Raw genomic sequence first — 26,901 nt, 5'->3', positions numbered from 1 at the left:
TTTGAATGAAAACATCGGTGCCTCCTTCATGCAGATTTCAGAGCCTACCAAGTTCCAGTATTTTTTAATCACCTTTTTTATCTCATGGCTTCTAGTGTTGAAGGTGGTGACACATATCAATCTGTCCATTTTTTCTTCTTCTCTTGGTTGTACTTCCAACACGGTATCGCGTGGTCTATACCAGGCTCTTTTTCTGGCCCTGTTGAGTAAACCTTTAGGGTAACCCCTTTCTCTCAGTTTCATAATCAGAATGTCTATCTTCTGTGAAATAGTCTTTACGTCTAGTACAGTTACGACGTAGTCTTAGAAACTGCCCATATGGCAGATTGTCTCGGAGGTTCCTTGGGTGATGGGAATTGTACTGTAACAGCGTGTTGCAGTCTGTAGGTTTCTTGTAAAGATTCATCAGTATTCTTTCTTCCTCTACTTCCAATGTAAGGTCTAAGAAGGGAATAGAGCTACTATTGTGAGTTATGGTGAATTGAATGTCATGAGAGCGAGCATTTAACCATGCAAAGAAGGACAACAGATGCTCCTCTGTGCCGGTCCATAACATCAAAATATCATCTATGTAGCGTTTCCATGTTGTGATGTTATTAATGTAAGGGTTTTGTTCAGAGTAGATGTTCTTGTCTTCGAAGTTATCCAGATATAGATTAGCCAAACTCGTCGCAAAGCCGGCTCCCATGGCAACTCCTCTGGATTGATAAAAAAATTGGTTTAGAAAGATAAAGTAATTCTTGGTCATCGCAATTTGAAGTAATTGTACCAAAAATTCAGTGGGGATCCATTGAGGTGACGGTCGAGTATCCAGTACGTTTCTTATAACTTGGATGGCTTCTGCTTGTGGTATGCTTGTATAAAGTGAGCACACGTCCAGCGTAACCATTAGTTGTGTGGATTTATCAAAAGGTTGATTTTCGAACAATTGAATAGTGTGCATTATGTCTCTGAGGAATGATCTGGTTTCTAACACAAATGGCTGTAGAAAACTGTCAATGAACTGGTTCAGGGGTTCTAATATAGATCCACATCCAGAGACAATAGGTCTACCCGGCGGTTTTTGTACATTTTTATGTATTTTCGGGATTGTGTAGATTGTAGGTGTCCTTGGATTAGTTTTGTTGAGGAACTTAAATTCGGATTCTGAGAGAAAACCTTCCTCAAGACCCTGAGTAGTCAGATCTTTAATCAGTTGCGCTATTTCATTGGTAGGGTCTCGTTGAATGCGAGTATAACTGGTTACGCAGTTAAGTTGACGATTCATTTCTTCGATGTAGTCTTCTGTGTTCTGGACCACCACTGCGCCTCCTTTGTCTGCAGTTTTGATTACAATTGATTTATTATCCTTTAATGATTGTAGGGCCATTCTTTCTTCCTTCGTGATATTGTGTCTGATGTATTTGGTATTTTGTAACAAGCTCATGACTTCAACCATCACTATTTTCTCATAGGCCACAATTCTTTCACTCATTAGCTGCAAAGTTGGTGCAAATGTAGATGCTGGGCGGAATTCCGTTGCTGAAGTTTTTTAGTATATAGATCATTGTTCACAAAGAAGTATTTTAGGCAAATTTTTCTAAAGAATTGCTGCAATTCCAGTTTTATGTTGAATGAATTGGGAGGGGTGGTGGGTACGAAAGACAATCCTTTACTTAGGACATCATGTTCGCTTTTACTCAGCGTATAGTTGGAGATATTCAGAACAGGGTCTTTTCTATTCATCTTGATTGTTCTATTTCTTGGTTCTCCCTCCAAATGTTCTCTTCCCATTGTTGGATCATCAACCGCTGAAGGAGCCACCAGCGGTACGTCTGGCGTCTGGTCCGGATTTCTCCATGGTTCTGTTGTGGTTGAAATCGTACCCTGTTGTTGCCGCGTTGATTGCCCTTTCCCTGGTTCCATCTGGGAGGTCTTCCCCAACCTGGATCTCGATTGGATAGCAACCAGTCCAATGGAGGCTGTCATAGGTTAAATACTGACAAGGCGAGAGCACTCGCTGTCATTCTTTACAAGCGCCAGATGGACGAGGACGTCTTTTGCTGCTCTCACAAGTAAGCTCAATTGTGACTCATGTTTCGCGCAATCTCTCTTTTGTTAAAATGCACGGACGTACTCGACCCCCACTTTCGGTACTACCTTTGTAAACATGCTTCATTTGGCATATACCGTTTGTCAGGATTCATCAGCCTCAGATACGTAATACAAATAATGGTTAGAGGGCGTAGCGGTTTGCTTAAACCACACGACCGCTCCCGCCTTCCGTGGCCAAGCATGAAGAGCTTCACTTAAGCAGTACGAGCTTTTAACGCGCCTCAACACACAATGCGGTTAGAACTTTTCTCATCGGAAAATGCTTTCCTTAAACTGTGTGAGAGCTTCTACAATTCACTTGCCTTTCCTTCTATGTCTTTCAGGTTGTTTAACCACACAACCGCTCCCACTTTCCAGAGTAACGCATGAAGCGCTTCACTTAAACTGCACGGGCTTTAATGTGCCTTACACACATCGATAACGTCAAGCACTGTTGTACCTCATTCATCGCGAAGCACTTTCCTTAAACTGCATGAGCGCTTCTACAATTCACATGCTAGCCCAGTATTTTCGCTCAACACGAAGCATTTTCCTTAAATTGCATGAGTGCTTCTATAATTTACATGCCTTTCCAGTAGCGCGCCTTCCATACATCGGCGGCGCCGAGGACCTCTGTGCCTTGTTCCCTCTAAGGACCCTAACAAGTACTAGCCAGATATCAGGGGATATGCTAATGCCACCCTGACTCTACATTATGATACACCGCACAACTGTAATTGCCCGACGTTGCACGATTTTAATTTAACCATTGAGTGGCACAAGACAACTAGAAGGGGCTCACCCATGCTCCTCCCCTCTTGTCTTTCCAGTTTCTTGGCGATCGCCACGGCGGGGCCTTCCTACAAGCAACCAGTAGGACATATAAAATAATTACAATAGGTAGGTATACAGGAAAATTAATGGTTTTACAACCCACCGCCCCCTTCCCCCCTTTTTTCTTGTAAGCGTGTGTACTAAATAACACAGACCTGACCCACGCTTTACCTCTTTCTACAGAACAACTCGTTCTTCCAAGTTATAGGATGGTGTCAGCAGACACCCGCATTAGTGGGATATGACTGCACTTCCTCGCTACCAGGTGAGCAATTGCTAGCCACCTTACTCCATACTTGGAGTTTTCTTATAAACACACACCTATCTGATACATGTCTTAAATTCACAGGCTGTCTTATGCTTTTCTGTCCTGATGAAGACCCGCAATAGATGCACACAAATCTGCACTACAATATAGGGTCGAAACGTCGATGTTCTAAGTTCAATTCGTCCGTGCAAAATCACAACTTCAATAAGAAAATTGTATAACCCGCTGTGGTCTATGTATTTAACTTTTGGACCTCTGTATATAGTCTTGTTGTGTAAATATATGTAATATATGTTACATTGTGTATAGCACCTTATCACCAAACACAATAACGTCACTAATTGTCTTACTGCACTTGTTTTTGTGGACAGCCTTATGCTATTATAATTGGTTCAATCAATTTAAAAAGAGCAAAAAAAGAATTGCATTCAATCAATTTCTCCATTTATTGATTAACATTGATGATTTATTATGTGTGTTTTCTACTCTCATTGAATGTTTAATGTAAATATTTGCATAATGTATTAAGTACAAGAGGAACTCACTTTCCGTGATTCCCGACAGAACCATTCCTTGCTTTGCAATTATACCCAGGTTCTGAGGGTTACCGGGCTACCCCATTATCCTCGATGGCTAAATCCAACCAATAGCACCTTGGACGGTTTCCTTCAAAAGGAAGTGGGGGCCATTAATAAAGAAATAGAGCTGGCAGAGGGAAGACTTTAACTAGCTCCCCTCCCGATTCACCCCACTCCATCAATATTCACCTCCACACAGACACGGTTGAGACGGACAATGAACTTAGAACTCAAGCACCGCTTTCACCCAATGTTACAATTGTGAACCAGGTTGAACCATGTGTTATACATGATGCAAATGAGCAGGCCCCTAATCTTACCTTGGAGAAGAGTGGACCGCTGCCAACAATAGGGGGAAAGAGGAAACATATTGAAACGGCAGAGGTTGATCACAAACAGAAGGGCCAATTGCCGAGGGTCAAGAGAACCAAACAAAACCACTTATTAGGTAACGTAGGTATAACACGCATGGGGGCAGGAAGAGGGACCATACTAGAAGATTCAGACATCACCCTCGAAAAAACCAGTAAACTAGTATCAGAAGAGCTTGCCCCTATTTCAGCTCGATTAGTCCATATTGAGGAGCAGCTCTGCCGTGTTTTGCAGGATTTAAATAAGAACCCTGTAAACCACTCACAGAGTGCTGAGGCCACCCACTCGAGTAGTACAGACAGCAGCTTTGAAAATGTTCCCCCAATTGTTTCTCTTATGGCCCCCATAAATTCAATACCGATTTTACATAAGGGTGAATCTTTCTGAAAGGCCCCCATGCTCCTCCCACGGTCTAGACCCCTTGGGAACTCATGTCACTTAGGAATAACCAAAAGTTGGGATACGGAGTCTTAAATCGATTGAGATCCAACTTGCTAAATGGGGGTTGTTCCCAACAGAGAGACCCAAATGCTAACCCCCTAGCATATAGTTCCTCAAGCGGGGGGTACAAAAGACACATTACATTTGCCACCGAATTGTACACCTTGCACACTGATCCTGACGGGAGTTCCCCATCTCTCCCATGGCCACCAAGAAAGCTGTGAAAGCCGTATTAACAAATCAGCCAACTAGTGATTTAATAAAATTTCATCCCAGATAAACTGATTTGATCACATCATCATGGCAAGGCAGGTGAACTGGTTGGGTCATGTGGTTAAATCTGTTGAAGGGGATTGTGTGGTCCTTAATTGTAGGGACGCTAGGTGTGTCCATTTTGTTTTGAGGCAAAGACTCACCTGCTGAGAATGAATTGATAAGGGCTTACCCCCTGGATTTTTTCTATCCCCCCATCAGGGATTTAGTCTGAGGCAAGGGTCTCACTGCAAAGGCTTAAAATCAGACTCTTTCATGCAGCCTCCCTCTTTCACCCACCCGAACCGCTTTGATGCTTTTTCAGGCCTCACTGACATCGATTGACTACATACTCAATCCAGATAGGCAGCTGAGAAGGGCAGGCTGGGTCTGCATTTTAATAACATAGGGAGAGATTCACATGAAGGTGATCCTGGTACTAAAAGGCTTGTGCACGCAGCTGGTGCTACACTGCATATTCCCACCAACCCAATTATGGGCCCAGATAACCCCAAAAACACTTCCCCTCTCGCTAATATCATACCTGAAGGCGATCCAGTAGTGGAAGGGTCCGGACCATTAGCCTACGTCACTGTGCCCGCTCCTAGTAGTATATTTGAGGGTCCAGCAAATCCGGGACATACTATCTTTCCTTTTAAAATTATTTCCCTGAACATTGCAGGAATTCGCTCCAAACTCATGAACGAGGTATGGCTAGAGTAAATCAGAGGTTTTGATATCATCTACCTTCAAGAAACCTGGTCCAGAGATGACACTGTGTTAAATGGGTATCATTATTTTACTGTCCCAGCAATACCATCCCCAGCAGGAAGGGCTTAAGGAGGGATTGTGCTGCTAATTTCAGTAAAACATGGATCCATAAAAGCTCTTCGTGTAAGCTCATCACCCTGGTATCAATTAATTATGATTTCTAATTTGATACAGGCTAAAATATTAATGGTGAACTGGTATTACAACATCTTTAATCAAAATAGCCGACACGTTATTGAATCCCTACAGGTGGAAATCACCCAAATCACTGGGAAGTGACAGCCATTATGTATTCTCTGCATGAAGGACTTTAACTGCACAACTTGCAACTACAGTTCCCAAAGTGTCTGTGGGTTATCGGATACCGAGGGTCAGCCCCAGCCACACTCCTTTATTCATTTGCCCCAAGGCACAGCTTTAAATACTATTGCGGTAGAGAATGATTTAGGTTTTATTAATACCTTGGTCTGTGGTCCCTTACCTCAGTGTCCTACTTATGTTGAATGTGGCAGGGAAAGGTTTATTGGCTGTCATGATTCTGCCACGTCAGTTTCCTGGTGCACCTTGTCTTGCACCTGTTTACTGTTTTCTATTGTTTTTACCAATGCTTGTTGTGACTTTGCCATTTGTCTGTGCCAATGCTTGTTGCAGACTATGATGTTATCAAGTCCTACTGTCCCTAACCCTGGGCTTGAGCAGCAGCTGTTCCTGTTCTCCGGTTGCTGAAGGAAGATTGCGGTTGCAGCAAGGAGACTTCTGTTTTCTTTTCCCAGGTTGTAGATCCTCTCTCAGCTACAATCAGGTAGGATCGTTCCTTTCTTATCCAACAGCATCGTGAAAGGAACTATGTGCTATTTTTGTTATTTTGCATTTTGAAAGAAAGTTGCATATTGCGCTGAAGCGCTCTTTGAGCATTTGCATGTTTGGTAATTTTGGCACTGCTGTACATCGCGCTGAAGCGCTCTTTGGTCATTTACATGTTTGGTGATTTTGACATTTTTGTATATCAGGCTGAAGTGCTCTTTGGTCACTTTCATGTTTGGTGATTTTGGCAACTTGAGCATTTACATATTGATGGCTCTGGCATTTTGGGCACATCGCGCTGAAGCGCTCTTGGGGGGATTTGCATACCTGTTGACTTTGGCATTCTGTCACATCGCGCTGAAGTGCTCTTTGAACATTTGCATATTTGGACTTAGTGCATAGTGCTGCAGTGCTTCCTGGACATTTGCATAGCGCTGAAGTGCTCCCTTGGGCATTTAAACATTAATCTGCCTCATTAGCATATATAATGTGTTGTGTATTGCAAAAAAGTTGTTGGAAGTACCACTGTGATATTTAACAGTGGTTAAAGCACATCATTACGGAAACATTGTGTCTAAAGCCAAGTGGCTCTTTATATGAATGTGTGCTTCGTTTTGAAACATGGTTGTTTAGCCATAACACTGTATCCTTGAGAATTATAGGAACAGAAATCGCCAGTGAAGCCTGAGAAGACGTACACAATGACAGTTCTATGCATAACCTGCTTTTCTTTTACAGGTATGTTATCATTGTTTAACTCGCGTTAAATATAGTCAAAAAGTTTGCTAAGCACGAAAGGAAAGGTAATCAAGGGCAACATCTTATTCCAGGTCTCCCTCCCCGCAGTAACCTCCCTAATTCCTCCCCCCCCCCCCCCCCCCCCATCTTGCCACTTTGATACTCAGTGCCGTTAAGCTCGAGTCAAGGCTGCTGGAAGGTTGGCTTCCTGAAGGTACTGCTCCTGAGGAACCCAACGGAATTTTACCAGTTCTGAAAATTTACTATATATATTAATATCTAGGAAATGTATTTTGTTTGTCAGAGATTTTATGGTGGAACCTAATTGTGCCAGCGACCACAATCCCCTCATTGTCACTCTCAATATAACATTCCAGATGGGGGAAGGCGATGATCATCCTATTCACTATAATGCAAACAAAGTGGTAAGGCTGAACTGGGGCAAGATAAATCCTCCTCAATTTGAGGAAGATACCATTATAGCAAATTATCACTTAATTATGAGGTGTTTACAGCAAGATTCCTCCCCAGATGAGGTAGTCCAGGAGTTTGAGTTGCTCTGCTTGGATGTAGCTAAAAGGCTGACCAGACCCGCCCATCAAAGGGAACCCCAAGAAGTACGGTGGTTTGACACTGAATTAGGGGTGGGCGGAATTTGCGAAATTCACTTTCGCAAATTATCGCGAAAATGTTAAAAATCTCCGCAAACATGCAGAAATATAGCGAAGATGCGGAAGTTTTTTTCCCGCCCGTTCGCGGTATTTTCTGCGTGGTCACGGCTTGCGGCCTTCTTGTTTTCAGTTCTCTCGCGGTGCATGATTGCGAGAAGAAAGACATGATCGCGCGACGCATGACATTACTGCGGGCGCGAACTGTCGCGAGACAGCGCAAATGGCTACCAACAATCCAACATCTCATGGAGAACACGACCGGATCGGGAAAACTTGTCGGCGAACGCGGGGATTCAGGTAAGGCGATCGCTAACATGCGAGAAAGTATTATTTTACAGCGCGAGCAAGAAACAAATTATCGCTAAGCTGCGGAATGCGGAAATTTTGACATTTTCACGCTTTCCGCGGAACGCGAAAATGCCAAATTGTAGCAATTTCCGCGAACGGAACGGAATTTTGGCCCAGGCCTACACTGAATGCACAAAGGCCCCTTCATGCTACCCCCATGACAGACACCTAATCAAAAGTGCAAGGCAAACTTATAAGATCATTATTGGGAAAAGAAAAAGAAGAACTGAGGAGATTGGCATGGGAAGATCTGGAGAGAGCAAGCTCCCTCAAAGATACTAAAAGCTTTTGGGACAGCATTAACTGCCCTCAATTCACAGAATAAGTGGGAAAGATGGAATCATTGATCTTGGGGGATGCCTTGGAATCCCACTTTACTGCTATATTTAACCCGCAACTTAGGCAGTTAGAGGAGAATATTTTGGATCTGCCTGTACATCTAATTGCAGCTTCCCAACTAAGCTCATTCATCTCAGTATCTGAGGTTGAGGAGGCTTTAGCAAAGGGGATTTGTTTGAAAACCACAGGCCCTGACAGGGTCCCACTTGATTTATTTAAAAGGAATCCCAACCTGTGGGCAGCTCTATTGACAAATGTCATCAAAGCAGTAGTCATCGGATCGCTGCCTGTAACCCAGAAAGAGGCCACTGTGGTTCCCATTTTTAAAAAGGGCTATAGGAGGGACCAGGCATGTTATAGGCCAATTTCTCTCAAGGATGCCACAGTAAAGGTATTGGGGAGGGTCATTCTTGCCCGACTAGAGACCTGGGCGTCCACCACAGGGGTCATGTCAAAAACACAATTTGGCTTTAAGAGGGGGTTGGGTATCACAGAGCAATGTCTCTATTTGTCCCTGATCATTGACAAGTACATGAAGGCCAGAAAGGGCTCTATCCACCTGGCCTTCACTGACTTGTCCAGTGGCTTTGACACCTTTAATCGGGACAAATTGTAGGCCCTGATGGGAAGAATGGGCATTGAAGAGGCTCTCATTTCCCACCTACGCAGGTTACACGCTATCACCATCATCAAGAACTGGAGTTAGAGTTCATAGAGGACCGCAAAGGTAGTGCCCCTCTGCTCTTATGGGCAGCAATTCGGGTGGTTGACAAAATAATGTTCTCAAGGGAAGTAATTAAAGATTGTATTAATCTGGACAACGCCTTATTGATTCCATGGCTCCGATTCGTAAGAGACAAATTTCAAGAGATAGGACTGGGGCACTTTTATGAATACCCTGAAAGTATCCCCACGAATGCGAAAGCCATTATCAAAGAGGCACATCAATCTAGGGCCATTATGCGCTACTCACAACACAAAGAGATGGGACTCTCATGTTTGCCTCCCGGCCCACAGCATTTTATCTAACCTTTACTACCAATGTACAGATCAGATTTCTTTTAACCAGATTTCGTTTATGCACTTTGCACTTTCTTCTGGCATTCCCGCGTCAAATAGGGTGGGCCAATAAGCTCATGCCTTGCCCGTGTGATTATTTGGAAAATTAGAGCACTATGCACTTTATCTTATTCTGCCCCCTATGGAAAGAGGCGAGAAAATGTTTTTTAGCACCACTGTCAAGGGAAATCCGCCCCAGTACATATATTGATCGTTTTAACTTTCTGCATACTTTGGCCACTCGTGTTATTTGTGCTGCGGTAGCCAATTATATTGAAGTTACTATGGCTATCAGAAAGCGTTACGAGCTTTAGAGACTAAATAAGATTGTTGGAATTGCTCATTGTCCATATGTACACTGCTAAAACTTTTTTTTTTTACGATCTGTGTAATACTATGTTGTCCTAAACCTTTTTACTTTATGTATTGAAACTTTAAAACATGGAATTTTATGAATTCTTTCTTTCTTATTCTATTTCCGGTGATGTTTTACAAAGGTGTTACAAATTTCTCAAACTGTAATGTTTTTATTTGTCAAACCTTTATGGTTCATGGAACTGATATAAAGTTATTCTTGATTTGATTCAAAATGTAACACTATAGAATAAATACAATTTGCAAAAGAATGAAAATAGAAAAAGGTGTGACCTATCCTTATCATACGAATTTTGGAGAAGGTGTTAGACACTAAAGGGGTGACAATTACTATTCCCACTTCAATCTAAACCTATTTGGGGAAGGTATTTGACACTAAAGGTGTGACATTTACTATTCCCAATCCAATGTAAACCAATTTGGGGAAGATGGTGGGCACTAAAGGGGTGCCATACTATCCCCACTCCAATCTATCCAGATTTGGGGAAGGGGGTGAACAGTAAAGGGGTGACAGTTACTATCCAATGTAAAGTGAGCTGGGGAAGTTGTTGGACACTAAAGGTTGACATTTACTATTCCCGTTCGATTCAGAGGTGTTGGTCATTAAAGGGCTGAAATGTACTATTCCCACTCCAATTTAAACCGATTTGGGGAAGGTGTTGGACACTAAAGGGGTGACATTTACCTTTTCTACCCCAACGTAAACCTATTCAGATACGTGTTGGACACTAAAGAGATGACATTTACTATTCACTCACCAAGCTAGCCATATTTAGGAAGGTGTTGAACACTAAAGAGATGACATTTAGGAGCTTATTACGATGTCGATCTGAGTTGCCTCCGACCAACACCGTCTCGGACTCGGGACCAACTGACCTGAGGTTTCGACCACCTGATTACGATGTGACCGAACACTGTTAGCCGGATTCCCACTGTTCTCTCTGTATGGCAGCTTGTGTCATGGCCCGAAACTGGCTGTAATGCAGGCTCCTATAGAGAACTGGGGGGTGTATATAACCCTGCAGCCTGTGGAAGGCAACCCATTGTGCCTGCCACACAGTGCAGGGCTTTAAAGGGGAATACCCTAGGTACCCCTTTGACCACCAACCGTAGACCACAGAAGGCAAGGGGGCCCTGCTAGGGGCCCGAAAAGTCGATGTCCGACAGCCTTTCTAAGGCAGAAGGACTGGCATGTAAAGGCTGTGGGAAACTGACATCATAATCCTGACAGCAAAAACACAGTCCACAGGGGATTCCAATGTGGTTCCTACCCGCTGGAAGACTCTCCGAGAGCCTGTCGGAACCGAGTCGGAATGACCAGCCGGTGTACGTTCCGACATCGTAATCAGTTGGTTGGAACGTAAACAGACTGTGTCGGTCGGAAAGCCTCTGACCGACATTGTAATCAGCCCCTTAATATTCCCACTCCAATCTTACCATATTGTGGAAGGTGTTGGACACAAAAGGGGTGACATTTTCTCTTCCCAGTCCAATCTAAATCAATTTGGGGAAGGAGTTGGACACTAAAGGGGTACCATTTCGTATTCCCACTCCAATCTAAACCAATTACGGGAAGGTATTGATACTAAAGGGGTGACACTCTATCTATCCATATTTGGGCAAGGTGTTGGACACTAAAGAGTTGAAATTTACAATATCAACTTCAACATAAAACTATTTACATAACATATTACAAAATAACAAATTTACAAGAACAATCAATATTGCATCTTCTCACATATTTTGTAATATAAAATGTCCTAACATATTATCTATACACACAGTAATCTAAACTACAAAAATTAAATCTACATATTTATATTTTAAATTATACAATTATCTTATATACTATTAAAAATAATGTATTGCTCAAAATATTTACTAACATTCATAAACTTCACAACATTAACAATCATAAATAAAAAACAATGTGCACAATTTGTTTATAAAATTCATATTTTTATTAAAAAAATAAAACATTATACAATTTAAAATATTTGTTAAAACTTGTAACATTTTCAAATATTCTACATAATTAATAGTTCGTATGGTTGTAATATGTTGTGCTATTTATTTTTTCTTATTTAAAAAACAAAAATAACACCATTAATATATATCTTAATTAATATCAAATGTGAATATATTAAAATATTAATATATGTAAAACGCATACCTTTACAAATATTACCTTACAATTTGAATTATAGACATTCATATTTTAATCTTCCCACCCTTATCCCCTAAAATTCCAACACCCCACTAACCCCAAAAATATTTAACAATTCATTATATACATTATTGCAACTAAAAATACAAAGTTGAATAATTTAGTAAATAAAATAATGTCTTACTAAAAACACAAGTAAAAAAAATATAAACACAAACAAACACAGTAAAATACATTAGATCCTAATTAACACTGCAAATGATATTGCATATAACAATATTTTCAAGATTTATATTTTTTACAACGATATTAAAAATAACACTGAAAACTATATTTTTACCTTCAATATTCCAGACCATGATATTTTTGATGTCCCGATATTCTTGACGCAATACTTTTGTATCATAATATACTTTTTCTGGTATTTTGCCCAAAAAACTATTTACCAGGTTCAAGAAATATCAACTATTAATAAAGACCTTTATGACATCAATGGATTTTCAATTGATATGTAGACCATCAAATTATCACACAACAGGCTTCTCGGAAATCCCTCATTCTGCTTCTACCACAAAGCATATGCAATGCTCAACATGCACATGGTCATTGATGCTAGCTTAGAGCCTGATTTGGTGTTTGGCGGTGTGGGAGCGGGCTGCCACGTCCCTACCCCGCTCCTACACAGCCAAACTGTGAAGTATGTGCTGTGCGGGAACAGGGGCTGCCTGCACACAGGGGGCACATCATGCTTCCCCAGGCCTTGCTGCAGTAGGCTTCCTCACTGCCACACTTTTTATGGTGGGCTCACCGCCATGAAAACTGTGGCGATGAGGAAACTCTGTATATGTTTAAGATGCTACAGGGGCACAGATCTGTTGACTGGGTGTGAGTGTTTGATTGGTTCTGATACTCTGTCCATCACCACCCCCTTTTGTACCGCTTTGTTCACCATAAGTTGGCAGGGTATGCTCAGACATTGAGTCCCTTGTTCACTTTGCCACTGGATTCAAGCAAGCCTGGCTGAAGATGGCTGAAATGCCAGGAACCGGTCCTAGGAAGCTTGTTTCCGGTCCAGGGAAGGCATGGCTTGGCAGTTCGGGCTGGACTGTTCCCATGAGGCACAGGGTCAGACTGATTTGCATATGGCCATTTCTGAACTGGGGTGGCAGAGTGGGCTAAAGAACGGTGATGGATCAAACCCAGATCTGTTGACTGGGTGTGAGTGTTTGATTGGTTCTGATACTCCGCCCATCACCACCCCCTTTTGTACCGCTTTGTTCGCCATAAGTTGGCAGGGTATGCTCAGACATTGAGTCCCTTGCTCACTTTTCCACTGGATTCAAGCAAGCCTGGCTGAAGACGGCTGAAATGCCAGAAACCGGTCCTAGGAAGCTTGTTTCCGGTCCAGGGAAGGCATGGCTTGGCAGTTCGGGCTGGACTGTTCCCATGAGGCACAGGGTCAGACTGATTTGCATATGGCCATGTCTGAACTGGGGTGGCAGAGTGGGCTAAAGAACGGTGATGGATCAAACCCAGATCTGTTGACTGGGTGTGAGTGTTTGATTGGTTCTGATACTCCGTCCATCACCACCCCCTTTTGTACCGCTTTGTTTGCCATAAGTTGGCAGGGTATGCTCAGACATTGAGTCCCTTGCTCACTTTGCCACTGGATTCAAGCAAGCCTGGCTGAAATGCCAGAAACCGGTCCTAGGAAGCTTGTTTCTTGTCCAGGGAAGGCATGGCTTGGCAGTTCGGGCTGGACTGTTCCCATGAGGCACAGGGTCAGACTGATTTGCATATGGCCATGTCTGAACTGGGGTGGCAGAGTGGGCTAAAGAACGGTGATGGATCAAACCCAGATCTGTTGACTGGGTGTGAGTGTTTGATTGGTTCTGATACTCCGTCCATCACCGACCCCTTTTGTACAGGGGCACTGTCAGCATATTGCGAGCCTCTGTCTGCTGCGCCACCGCCAAGGGATCACAAATCCCTGGTGGGTGCAGCAATCCAATGGCAGTCCAACCGCCAAACAAGTTATAGGGTGGTCGGACTGCTGGTGCGGGACTTGCCGCACTGCCACCATGGGTTTGGCAGTCCATCGGACTGCCAAACTCATAATCAGACCCTTAGACTTTACAGCATACTGAAAACACTTCTTGATTCATAGATTGGTGCACTCTTGCACCATTCCTGAGTGATAAGGCAGTCATACAAAAAATCAAAGACTATAATATCATAAATGAATTCTGCTGCTTGGGTTGCCCAGATATGCAAACCCCACACAGTTCCTCAACATAATACACTGACCACTCATGACACTGTTGAATACCCCCCATTAGAAATGGGATAATACCTGAAGGTAAGACTCTTGAAACCCTACTAGCACCAAGCAAGCATGGATGTGTTGTGTGGTGGAGACATAGGAGGTGAGCACAATGCATATGTTAGTCTTTTAAAGGAAGCTGGCAGGCCCTGGGTCTTGGCAATTGTAATTGTTTGAACTTTTAGTCATACTGTGTTAGTTCTTGAGCAGAACTGGAGGGGTTTTCAACAAAGATACAAGTATGGGATTGCTATGTTTTTTGTTGACATTGAAAATATATTCCCAATATTAATTTATAGCTTGAATATGCATTCTACTTGATTCCACAATTCCGGTTTACAATTTTAATAGAACTAAAGTCAGATGCTTCTAGCATACTGGGGCATGGCAGGTGTCACAAGAAACATTATGGATTCCTAAGTCCAGAGGTGGTCTTGTGATTCAAATTTTTAGAGGCAATGGAAGTTTTTCTCACTATTGAAATAACTGTAAAACCTGAAAAACACATTAGTATTGCAATGTTAAAGCGAATGATTTGGATTTATAAAGCATGCAATTATCACGAAATGCCCTGCAGATAATAGAGCTGAGAAATATTAATAGCTATGTACGCAGTGAACAAAAGGTTTTGAAGATGGTTTGAAACTGAAGGTTGTCATTCTCTGAGCTAATATGTATGGGAAGAGAGTTCCAAGCCTTAATTGTCTGGTGAGAGAGGGAACAAAAGCATTGTCAACCTTTTCTTATCTTAGGAACTCTAAGGGGTCTATTCCGATGTCGGTCGAAAGGGCTCTGAATCGGATTCGGATTTGCAATCCAATCCCGACCCCTTGTTCCCGACCGATTTGATCCCAGTTCTGAACGACCAAGTACGATGCCTGGAAACCGTTATGGCTGACCGAATCGGTTCCGAAAGGCGTTCGGACAGGTCTAGCCTTCCCGGATCCCATTCTTACAGCTCTATGGACTCGGTTTCCGAGCGGGCGAGTACAATGACCGATTCGGACAGTCTTTCCGATTCGGTTTGCCCAGAGCAAAACAGCTGCCAGTATCGGTCTTTGGGTGCCTCCGAATCAGGCCCATGGGGGGTACCCATGGGTCCCCTCTTCCCAACCATGCACTGTGTAGCAGGCACCATGGAGTGCCTGTCACAGGGTGCAAGGTTTTTCCCAACCTCACCATTCTTCAATGGGAGCCTGTGTTCACATTCGGAAAACAGGCGCCCATTGAAGTCAAAGGGAGTCTGGCCGAATCGTATCCGGATGCCTACAGATGCATCGTACTCGTTCTGCCAGACTCCCCTGATCCGAGTCGTATGGAAAGCATTCTGGAACCGATTCAGACGGTATGCTTTCCGAACGAGATCGGAATCGGGCCCTTAGAGTCAAAGAATGAGTAGGATAAAGAGAATGCAGAGGTTAATAGAAATGAAAAGGCTCAGATAGAGATATTAGGACAGAGTTATATAGTTTTATGACCAATGCATAGATAGTTAGAAATCTCTCTTGTTTAATAGGCAATGAAACAAAATGGTTTTAAAGAAGGGAGAAATCTGAGGCTCTTGTAGAAAATCAAGCGGGAGCCTAATGGCACAGTTTTGAAAGAGCTGCAAGTAATGCAGAGATATTTTGGCAAGCCAAGCTGCAGACAATTACATACAATGAAGTCTAGATCTAAAAGTGGCATGAATAACAGTGAATTACATATATTTTGATAAGAAAGGGAAAATATTCATCTAAATTCTTTGGAGTAGAAAACAATGAGAGGTTGTCTCGGATGATTTAGCAGAAAGAGAAGTGAATCATCAAAAATTACACCCAGATTGCAGACAGATCTGACTTGTAGGAGGCAGTTTACTATCTCATTAGGTTGTCAATTGTTTGACCAGGCGGAGACACTGAATGCAAGTAACAGAATTTGTGCCTTGTTGGAATTGAGCATAAGATGATTATTGTTTATCCATTTAGCAACAATATGCATACTGTTCTGAAATTGGATCTGAGTCTTTTCTGATTTCCATGAATTCATAACACAATCTGAGTGTCATCTTAATAGCATCTGAAGAAGAGGCTGAAGGAGCAGATAAGTTTTGTTAGTGAAGCTACTTATACACTAAAAATGCTAGGACAAAGAGAGGAACCTTGAGGAGCCCGTCAAATAACAGATATGTTTGTACATGTGACCTATGCCAATTTGACCACCTGTATGAAATTTGGTATAAGTGAGAAAAGCCACTGTAGGGCTTTGCCTCCTATATTGGTCTCTAACAATCTATTAATGATTATTGCAAGTGACCTGGCATCAAACGCAGCCGATCCACTAGTATTAGGGTTGCGGTGCCTTCACTGTCCAACAACATCTTCCGCTCATTTGCGCAGAGCCAAAAGAGACATCAGTACCTGAATACAGCTTTGGCAGAATCTAGAAGGTTATTGGTCCTGAAGAAGAGAATGATTTGTGAGTTAACCTCCCTAACAACAATCTTTAACTCATTAGGATGTGTGTGATAGCTGTTGAAAGTAGAGGCATCAGCCAAAGATTTATTCAAGAGAGGCACCATATGCCTTGTTTCCAAGAGCTTGTCAAAAAGGCTTCTAAGAAAGACTGATTGATAATTATAGTGATAGGAGGAACAATATATGGAGATGAAAGCACCTTGCAGGATAGGGATGGAGAGCTAATCCCAATTTCACTGAACAAATCAACTTGAAAGCAGACTATTCGAAAGAGATGAGTAAATTCAAAGAGTCCATTATGTGAAGGATGATGAGATGGAGAAACATGGAAGGCGAATTCTGAATTGAAATCTGAGTGGAAAGAGCTCCAAATAATAGTGATTTGGGGGTATAAAAAAAGGCTAATCTTGAGATGATTGACCAGTGGAATTGGACTTTAGTTTTTTTCCCATTGTTGTTATTGATTGGCATTTGTTATTATAAACAAAACATCAATAAGGTCAGCTGAACAAAAGGTGAGGAAGGAAGGGGACAGAAAAAAGGGGGGGTGGGAGGTGACAGCAAAGCGAGCACAAAGGAACATTGCCATGAGTGAACAATCCTGAGCACAGCATAGTACACGCTCAAATGTCCATATATTGAAGCTAATACAAACACAGAGTCTAGGATAACAGTAGAATGACTATACCAAAAGTCGTGTTTGGGCACAATTTACATTTTAAAAGTAGTCCTGAAACACACGGCTGCCTTTAAACTGACCTCACACCTCAGCAACACACACATGCAAGTACAGAAAAGGCTGCTGGCCTCTAAACTGCAATGCCATATAATATACTAGGGACTTAAAGATAGTTTTGATCTCCCTATCCTATTATGTACTAGGGCCTGATAGGGGAGGCCATGCCAATCATAGGAGTACCCTAACCCATAGTGTACCCTAGTGTCTTTTAAGTGTGCTTTCAACATAGCATTGGCCCTGGGCCTGGTTAGGCAGAGCCCAGGGGCAGACAGTTACCTCCAGTACCAGTAAGCAAAAAATTGGGGAGCCCAGGGCACAGGATTGACTTTGCAACAATGGGCCTATTATTTAAAGGCATGTTCCTGTCCCCCTTTTTATAGACTAGTGCAACCTCCACTCCTATCCAGGAGGTGGAAATAGGCGGTCCACTTATAATTATTTATATTCGGTATATAAAATTACAAATGTATATATTATTTAAATTATTAAATTATAGTTTTTTCATTATTTATTTAATTTTAATTATACTGGTTTTATATTTGATTATAAATAATGAGAATTTGCAAGTATACTTAATTAATATTGCATCTACGAGTATTGTAGACAAAAATATTCATAAAACGTACAGGTATACGAATATGTTAATTGGTTTTTCAATTGTATATGATTGTTTTTAATTCATTGTTTTGTATAATTTTTATTTATAGTTATGTTGGTTATATTTCGTTTATATATTTCGTTATTTGCTGTTTTTTTTAAATATGTAGTATATTGGTTTTCACACAGTTATATTATTTTTGTGATTTTTTTTGTGTTCGATTACTGTGTCATGTTGTAATGTTACGTTTTACTGTGAATGGGTTGTCACTGTGTTATTAAGATATTATTGTGTTTTGTTTATATGTGTAGTTATGTTTTTGGCATGTTGTTTTGTATTATTTTGTTAATATTGTGATCTGTGTGTTATGTAGTTCCTTTGCACACTTCAGAAAATGCTCCTATTTTTCCAGCCAAAAGCAGCACATTCCTTTAAACTTCCAGTTAAAAGCAGCCATTTTCCACTGACAGATGAGTAAGAATTTCCCACTGACAGAGGGGGTAACATCTTACTGTTTAAACTCTTCAACTACTTATGGCACCAATCACACCAAAATCATGCCTTAGGCTAATCCGTAACATAGCTCTGGCAGTGGCTCTCAGTAAAATGGCTCAGCGCTGGAGTGGCACCATTGCCCAGTTTGCCAGTGATGGGGTCCAGTATGCCTTGCATTGGTTGCTGATTACTTAAAAGGCCTGCTTGGTATTTCTGTAAGCCAGTGCTTCTACTGGGCTCTGCATCTCTCATTAGTCTCCCCTGTAAAGATACGGGTTAGTGGGGTGCTCTCTGGGCTGGTCGGTGTAGCACAGTAGATTGTGAGTCTAGAAGAAAGATAACGAGAAAGGATTATCTATTAAAAGAAGGGATGAGATAGGAGATGTAAAAAACTAGGAAGAATACAAATAATGCAAAGAAAGAGATAAGAAAAAAGGATATACAGAGGAGATAGAGAAAGGGAAACGGAAGGTTGAATGTAGAGAGCGAAAGGGACGCAAGAAATAGAAATTGACAAAAAGAGAAGGAGAAAAGGAGATGGGTTGTGGAGGAGAAGAGGGGATGAAAGGATGGAAGACAAGGGAGAAAGGGGAAAAACAGGAACTTCAAAGCAGGCAGGGAGAGGAAAAGTAGAGAGAAGGGTGAAGGAGGTAAGGAAGAGAGGCAGAAATAAGATGAGAGCAACCAAAACGGAGTGGGAGGCGAAAGAAAGGAAACAGAAATGAGACAGCTGGGGAGGCCAGTATGGAGATGAATGAGGGAGAGGGTAGGGAAATTCAGTGGGAGAAGGGATGAAAGAAGTGAAGGGTAGGATGTAGTTAGAAAGAAAAAGGATGATGGACAAGCGAGAGAGGAAGAGAGAGAGAGAGGGAAAGAGATAGAGGACATAGAGAAAAGTGGAGTAAAAGGGGGCAACAAGAGGTGAATCGTGAAAAATGGAGGAAGGAGATAAGGGAGGGTGATTAAGAAGTAGACAGGGAAAAGGCTAGTGAGGTGAGATTGTAAAAACAAGATCAGCGGAGAGAGATTTAAAGATACAGAAGAGAGAGGAAGGACAGGTGAAATGTTGACTTCAGAGAGCCATAAGCAACAGCATAGCTATCACTAGTGCAGTGACGCCTGCCTCCGAGGTGCAAGAGACTCACTACACGCAAATGACAGTTGTCAACCTGCGAAGGGAGGGGGCCTTTTCTAGGTCTCTAGAGAGAGCATGCACTGCCTCTTTGAGACCTTTAGTTTTCTAGCAGTGAGCTAAGAGGCAGCCAGTTGCTTACTATTGGCTTCACTGTCACTCTCGTTTCCTTGCTTCTTAGTGGTCAGCTGCAGTAGGCTACCTTCCTCTTCATGTATGTGTCTCTTCCTTGCAGCATGGATGCATTACGTGTGCACTTCCGCTGCTCATTTTTTTTTTTTTTTTTTTTAAAACCTTTATTGATATTTCAATCAATTACACGTATGGGCCTACAACCCCCGGGGCCGGCCGCTAAACAGTCAGAATAACAGAAAGCAAGTATATCACAGTCAGCACCTCGGGGTGCAAAATCTCGACGCTAGCATACTCTCAGTCTCTGAACAGCCCAAGTAGGAGACCAGGATAATAAAGGTTTACATTTTATAATAGAAGAGGATGGAAGGATCAGGTGCCAAACAGTTTCCCAGCAGCGAAAAATGGCAGGCAGAATGATGAACGTAAACAATAAACAGCAGTCTATCTAGGCAATGGCGCTGAAACAGGAAGTTCAGGATGTGAAGGAATGACACGGCCATTTGCGCCTGCAACCCCCCTGCTCCAAGACCCAGGAAACTCCACGGAAATTATGGCACTCCGGAAACAGCAGTGATTAACAACAAAGGAGTTCTACCATGCTGATCCCAGAAAAAGACAAAGAAGAATAAGAGAAGAAAAGGAGGCCATAGAAAAAAGAGGTTAAAGACTAAAGAATCCCCCCCCCCCAACCCCCCACCCTGCACCTCTGCAGATGAGTACGGCCCCCCCCCCAGCAGTGTGCCTGTCGCCCCTGAACCAGACCCGAAATATAGAAGAAACAGAGAAAAAGAGTAGAAAAAGAGCCCCCACCAGACGGGGGGTAGAAAGAGTATTAATAAACTGGAGGAGGGCCTGTAAAACACGCCCCCGGCTTCTCCCTCCCGCACCATACGTTTTCCCGCAAAGCATACAATACAGAACACGAAATCGACCCTGTCAAAGTGAAGTAAGGAGCATTACACACTTGGTACACTAATAGTTATGCCGTGAGAGCACACAACTCCCGAGCCCGCCCGCCTAGTAGATGACCACCTCTGAAGGGTCAGCCTCATCCTTGGCCACTCTTTGCAAACCCACCCATGCATACCCCTCGTCCCAGTGCCATGTCCAATGTTACCAGGAAGAGAAGCGTCCAATAAAGATCAGGAAACGACACACACAGGTAGGGTAGAGGGCCCTGAGGATCGACACAATCAGCTCTATGGAGGGTCGTCTTTCCCAGTGCTGAGCCAGGATTTACACTGCACACCAGGCCCAGGAAGGCGGAATCAGGCAGAGCAGGCGACCGTTGCTTGGATGTTGCCTGAGTCGTCGGAGGCCGCGCACGGGACAAGGCCACCACCCCCCACTCAGGTCCGAAACCTCCGGAACAGACCAGATCCACAGCCAGCTGATCGCACGTTAATATACTGTCCGGAGAGTCCAGGCGTGCACTATTCACAGGGGCGGCCACGACACCGTCCCCCCATGCGCGGTGTAAGAAGTCCCAGTGTACCTGGGGATAGGCAGGCGGCAACTGTTCCAACGCTGATGTCACTCCATCGAGCTTGCTCCCCAACATCCAGGCGCCTTGAACCAAGGTGGAATGGAGGGCACCGAGAGCCTCGAGAAGGTCACCGTACCCCAGTACAGCTCCCGGCGCTCGCTCCGCTACGCTCCTCAGAGTCGCACCCTCCCAATCCTGCTGCAAGCCAGTGTACAGGATGGTGGACACTGTCCTAACAAAATGGCCGCTGGGTAGATCCAACCCAGATCGGGACCGGGACTCAGGCCCAAGCGCCTCGGGGTCCATGGCGCTGGAAACAGGGTTCCGGGGGCAGGCAAATGATGTGTCCGGTGTGTGGTCACGGGCCACAGTCGTCCCCACCACAGACCAGCGGCCGCAAAAATCCGGGAGGAGCCCGCGAGAATCGGGGCGAGTCTCGGGCGGCGTCCGGGCAGCTCACCAGCGAAGGCCGAGGCAATCACCGGAGAGTCTTGGAGTTGCCACCTCGGGCACGCACTCGTTCCGCTACGCTTAGTGGTAGGAACGACCACGGCGAAACTCAGGCCGACATTCGCACCACTCCGGCAGTCCGACCCCACCCAGTCACCGAAGGCCGCTGTTGTTGCACTGCCGCCCGGCCACGGCGTCCACTCGAGGTCCCGGCTCCAGGGCTGCACAGGCCGCAAACTTCAGACGGACATTTCTCCGACGGTACCGCTGCCAGAAACTTCGGGGTCACACGATCGGTTGCCGCTCGCGTTCACCAACACGGGCGGATAGCGCAGGCTGAGGATCTCGTGCAGGATATCTGTGCGGGGTGCGGAGGTTCACGGAGCCGGGAGCCTACGCTGCCATCCCGGTCGCCATCTTGGCTCCTCCCCCGCTGCTCATTTTTTAAGCACTACTTTGTTCTATGTTGTTAAGCACTTGCCATGGCTGTCCGTCTGCTTGCCCCAGCCCCACTCTCTAACACTCCCTTGTCATCAGCTTCCCGCAGCCACTGCCTCCCATCCATCGTCTGTGTCATTGCTCCCAGCTCCTCGTTTATGCCCTCTGTTGTCTGTGCACAAAACGCACAATCCCCTCCCCTCATCGCGCTCTGTACAACGTGGTTAATAAACACAAATTGACAAAGCAAAGATATGGCTTGTAGGTGATACTGATTGGCTTTGCCAATGCTTGTTCTTGCTTCCTTTAAGGCTCAAAACCTACCTTGCTACGCTACTGACCAACACACACCAAGGTTCACTTTTTGTGGCCCGGTCCACTGTTTCTGTTTCCACATTCTCAATTGGAGGAAGGCAGTAACATTAATCTTTGCAGTTCAGCCCAGCCCCTAACACTGCCGGAGCAGCAAGGGGCGTTATGCTGCACGTGGCACCGGAAGAGGCCAGGAGCTGAGCTACGGCGTGAAATCAAGCAAACGCTTCTAAATTAAAAAGGCAAGATGCGTTAGTGCTCGTAGGATCTGCTTACAGCACTGGGCTAATTAAACAACCTGCAGCATAGAAAGAAACCCCAGGCATTACTTTGGGTTCAGCCGAGGATATCTTGAACGCATTTAAAACCCATTGCTTTTCGACTTGAATGCACTGAAATTGAAACCCTCTGTGAGGCAGATCTTAAGGGCAAATCATATAATGTCCATTGCTCCAATAATTGTTAGAACATGCTCCTTGATGAATAGGTGAACTCGGCATAATTCCATGGCAATGTTCTTGATGTCATTAAAAGAGAACTGAAGCAGATGCAAGCAGATTTACTAAAATGCTTTACGTCAGAATCCATTCACCTTCATAACACAGGTCACTGCAGAATCTGCCCAGTGTTCTTTTACTTTTCTAAGGTCAGCATGGTATTTTTGTGTAAATCAGAAACTTTAAAATACACTAATACATTCAACTTGTAGTGAGAATCCCTCCATTCACACCACTGCAGGTTTACATTAATGGTGATATAAAAATATTTCAGTTTTCGGATTAGATGGTTCACATCATTGCCATATTCTTAGCGGCATATTTGTGAGGGGCGCTGCGTCATGCTTGCACCAGGCAACGTGGCACATGCATGGTGCAAACCGATAAATCTTATTTATGATGCCACACAATGGCTTTGGCTTAAAAAATATGCAGTAAAGCAAAGCAGTGCAAGTCACTGCGTTGCAATACCCTGCACAAGAGAGGCGTTTCATGGGCGTTGCGGTGTGTTACCGTGCAACTCCCATGTTTTTTGACGTATTCCCAGATTTACCAAACCTGATAAACTTGGGACTGTGGCAAAAAAATACGCCTCCCCAGATGAGGTGAAATATGTTTATTTCTCCTCGTTTTTCCCTCTTTCTATGAGTGCTATATTCTGCAGCACACATAGAAAGAGGAAAACGCCTCAATGGATTGTCACCTTCCTGCACATAAACAATCCTGATTACAACACAGGAACCCCTGCACCATGTTGCAAGGGTGCCTTCGTTGGTACTAGGCTGCCAAAACGGCACCTGCTCAGGGGGAAAGGACAGGAGTGGGCTGTATTGGAGAAATATGGTGCATTTCTGCACTTTGCCTGTGATGCAGGACAGCACAGCAAGTTAACTTCCTATGCTGCCCTGTGCCACAATTCAAGTAAATATGCCCCTTAGTTTCTAATCTCTGCAAATTCATCTATGAGCATATGTGAATAGAGGTGCATATTTATCAAATGTTTACACATCGCAGGGCAGCTGGAAATGTTGCTGCATTGCGTTGCGGCAATGAGAAAGAGCAGAAAAGCTCTGTATCTACTAATATATGGCGCTCTTCAACTCTCTCCCTGCACTGGCACACTTGTGACTGCCTAACGTCAACGCAGACACCCTTGCATCATGGAGCAAGGGTGCCTGTGCTACGGGGAGGCTTGTTTTTGTACAGGAAGGAATATCTTCCTTTGCCCCAAAAATCCAAAGACGCATATACCTATTTCTATGCGTGATGCAGGCTGCTGCATTGCATTACATTTCTTTACAAGCTATACAAGTGTACATAAATCAGGCCTTTGTGGCTTTGTAAATCCCAAATAAGCCTTTGTGTTGCTCTGCAATGCCTTGTGCGACACATAGACCTGAGCGCTAAAACACTGCTTACTGGATGCTGCCAGGCATTCCTGGAAAAAAACATTCTTGCTTACACTGAAAAGGAGGAAACATATTCCTCCGAGCTCCCTTTGTGGATAGACCCCAAGCAATGTCACCTTTAGAGAGAGGGTGTTGGGACTGTGTTAACATAAACATGCTAGGGGACCTCTTTAATAACAATAAACTTGTAAAATTTGAAGAAAAACACTCAAGTGTTTCCTATCATATGGTGTCCTCCTGACATGACAAATGAAACCTATTTGGAAACAGGGAGACGTAGAGCCGCCATCACATGGAAGTATGCAAACCATAATAAGGAATTTCAGGACCGAGAAAGCAGTTACCATACTCCATCATAGTCTTTTGCTACAATCTAAAATATATATTTCTGCACTGAAGGACTAGGCCTGGGCGAAATGTAAATTTCGCTTGCATAATTTGCACATTTGGGGAATTTAACATTACACTTATTATGCAAAATTTCTGAAATGACATGCGTGGGAACAAATGCACGCGAGAAGCTGTTGTGCTCTGTACTTTTGTTTTTTTGCAGGGATTCTGCTCATGCACAGAACTATGCGCAGGAAACGAGGACCTCAGTGAATTGTGGTGTACCAAAAAACTCACCTCAGTACCCAGAACCCCTATCCGAATAGCATCAGTGTCTCATTCATTCTCCGTACTACAGCGAAGCTACCAATGATTAGACAACCCAGAACAAGCGACTCAGGTTACTCCCAGGAATGGTGGGAATCAAGAACACTCTTTCGTTTTAATTCTCATATCAGTTCACAACGTGAGTAATCAGAGACACAGGAAAGTTTAAAATGTTTATTTTTAACTACGTGCTCTAAGAATCAGTATCTTGGCTAACATAAGCAGACAAATGATTAGAAATAAAACCATCAGCATTGTTACAACTCCATAAAACACAAAGGGAGAAATCATATTATGATGATAGTGGAAACAGATCCTATAGTGCCTTGTGTACCACCCTCCCCTGGCTAGTTTTATAATAATAGAAGGTCTCTAGGCTTGAATGGGGAACCCCATACCTCCAAGATCAGCTTAGGTGAATCACATCACAGGATCAGCACTGCTCCCTGTGTCTGGAAAGGTTTTCTCCAAGTGCCTTGTGTCATGCATGCAATGCAATATTAAAGGCAACAGAGTTTCAGATATTTGCAGCTGTGTGCTTGTTGTGTCTAGAGCGTGGGCCGATCAACCTGAATTCAACAGCATACATTGTTATTTGACCTTGACGGCTTCTGCACACAGTGTTCAGACTAAGCTCGTGGTGTGAGTTTAGGGATGTGAAAAACAGACCGTTCTCATGTGAAGAAAAAGCAAGCAAGCAGTTTTACTTATAATAACAGCTACCTGTAGTATCGTGTGCAAAAGCTGCAAAGTGGCAAGATGGCATTAACATCTAAAACGCTTATGCTAATGTAGCAATGTGTGCAGGCAAAACCCTGTCCTCACTACACCCTCCCTTGATCGGACCACAAACAAAATAGGGAAGCAATGTAGGAACGCAGAGTTCAAGTGAGACAGAACCAAGTTCATATTTTCCAATCCTGATAATTGGTAGTGAAAAAGTTCAAAATTGTCTGGTGGGGAAGAAGAGAGATTTTTTTTTTACAAAGATCAAGCAGGGGCAGTATACAGCCCATTCCAGAGCAAAAAAAGTTTTTAAAAAATGTAAGTGTACGTGCGGAAGATGGACGAGCCAATTCAATCCATCAACGTATAGGCACAGTATGTCACTACAGCCTCCAAGAGGAAGTCATTGTAATCTCCAGTAAATGATTCAGCCACCCAATCTAATAAAGTAAATGAACATATATGTTCTTCAATAGCCGGAGCCTCTAGTACCATCAGAGGCAAACTTGCGTGTTCTTTGAGATAACTACCGCGCCAGGAAGTCATGGGCTGCTGTATATGTATCCCAATTTCCCAGGATTCCATGCGCAGCCACGCAGGCCATAATGCCGATACCAGAGCAGTCCAACTCATGAGCCACTAAGGAACTCATTAGTCGATTACAATCCGGAGCAGGAGACGCCGTGTTTGAAAGGCACAAATCCAGAGCCCATTCAAATGAACAATCTAGGCAATGAAAAACAGGTTGCACACAAGTAAAGTACGAGAATCGGAAGGACAATCGATAGGCTGTACTCAAAGTGGCCAGGGGTAGCGTTCCATAGTATTCAAGCATCCGGTGAAGTAGCATGTGGAGCTGGTGCTGGCTGTCGTGTGATGCCGATTGTGCAGCCATTGCGGAGCAAACAAATCAACAGCAGCACACCAGCAGCCAAGGTGAGGATTAATGGAAGCCCAC

This window comes from Triturus cristatus, chromosome 10, assembly GCF_964204655.1.
Source record: "Triturus cristatus chromosome 10, aTriCri1.1, whole genome shotgun sequence".
NCBI classification, from domain to species: Eukaryota; Metazoa; Chordata; class Amphibia; order Caudata; family Salamandridae; genus Triturus; species Triturus cristatus.
Note: the sequence above shows the minus strand (reverse complement) of the source record.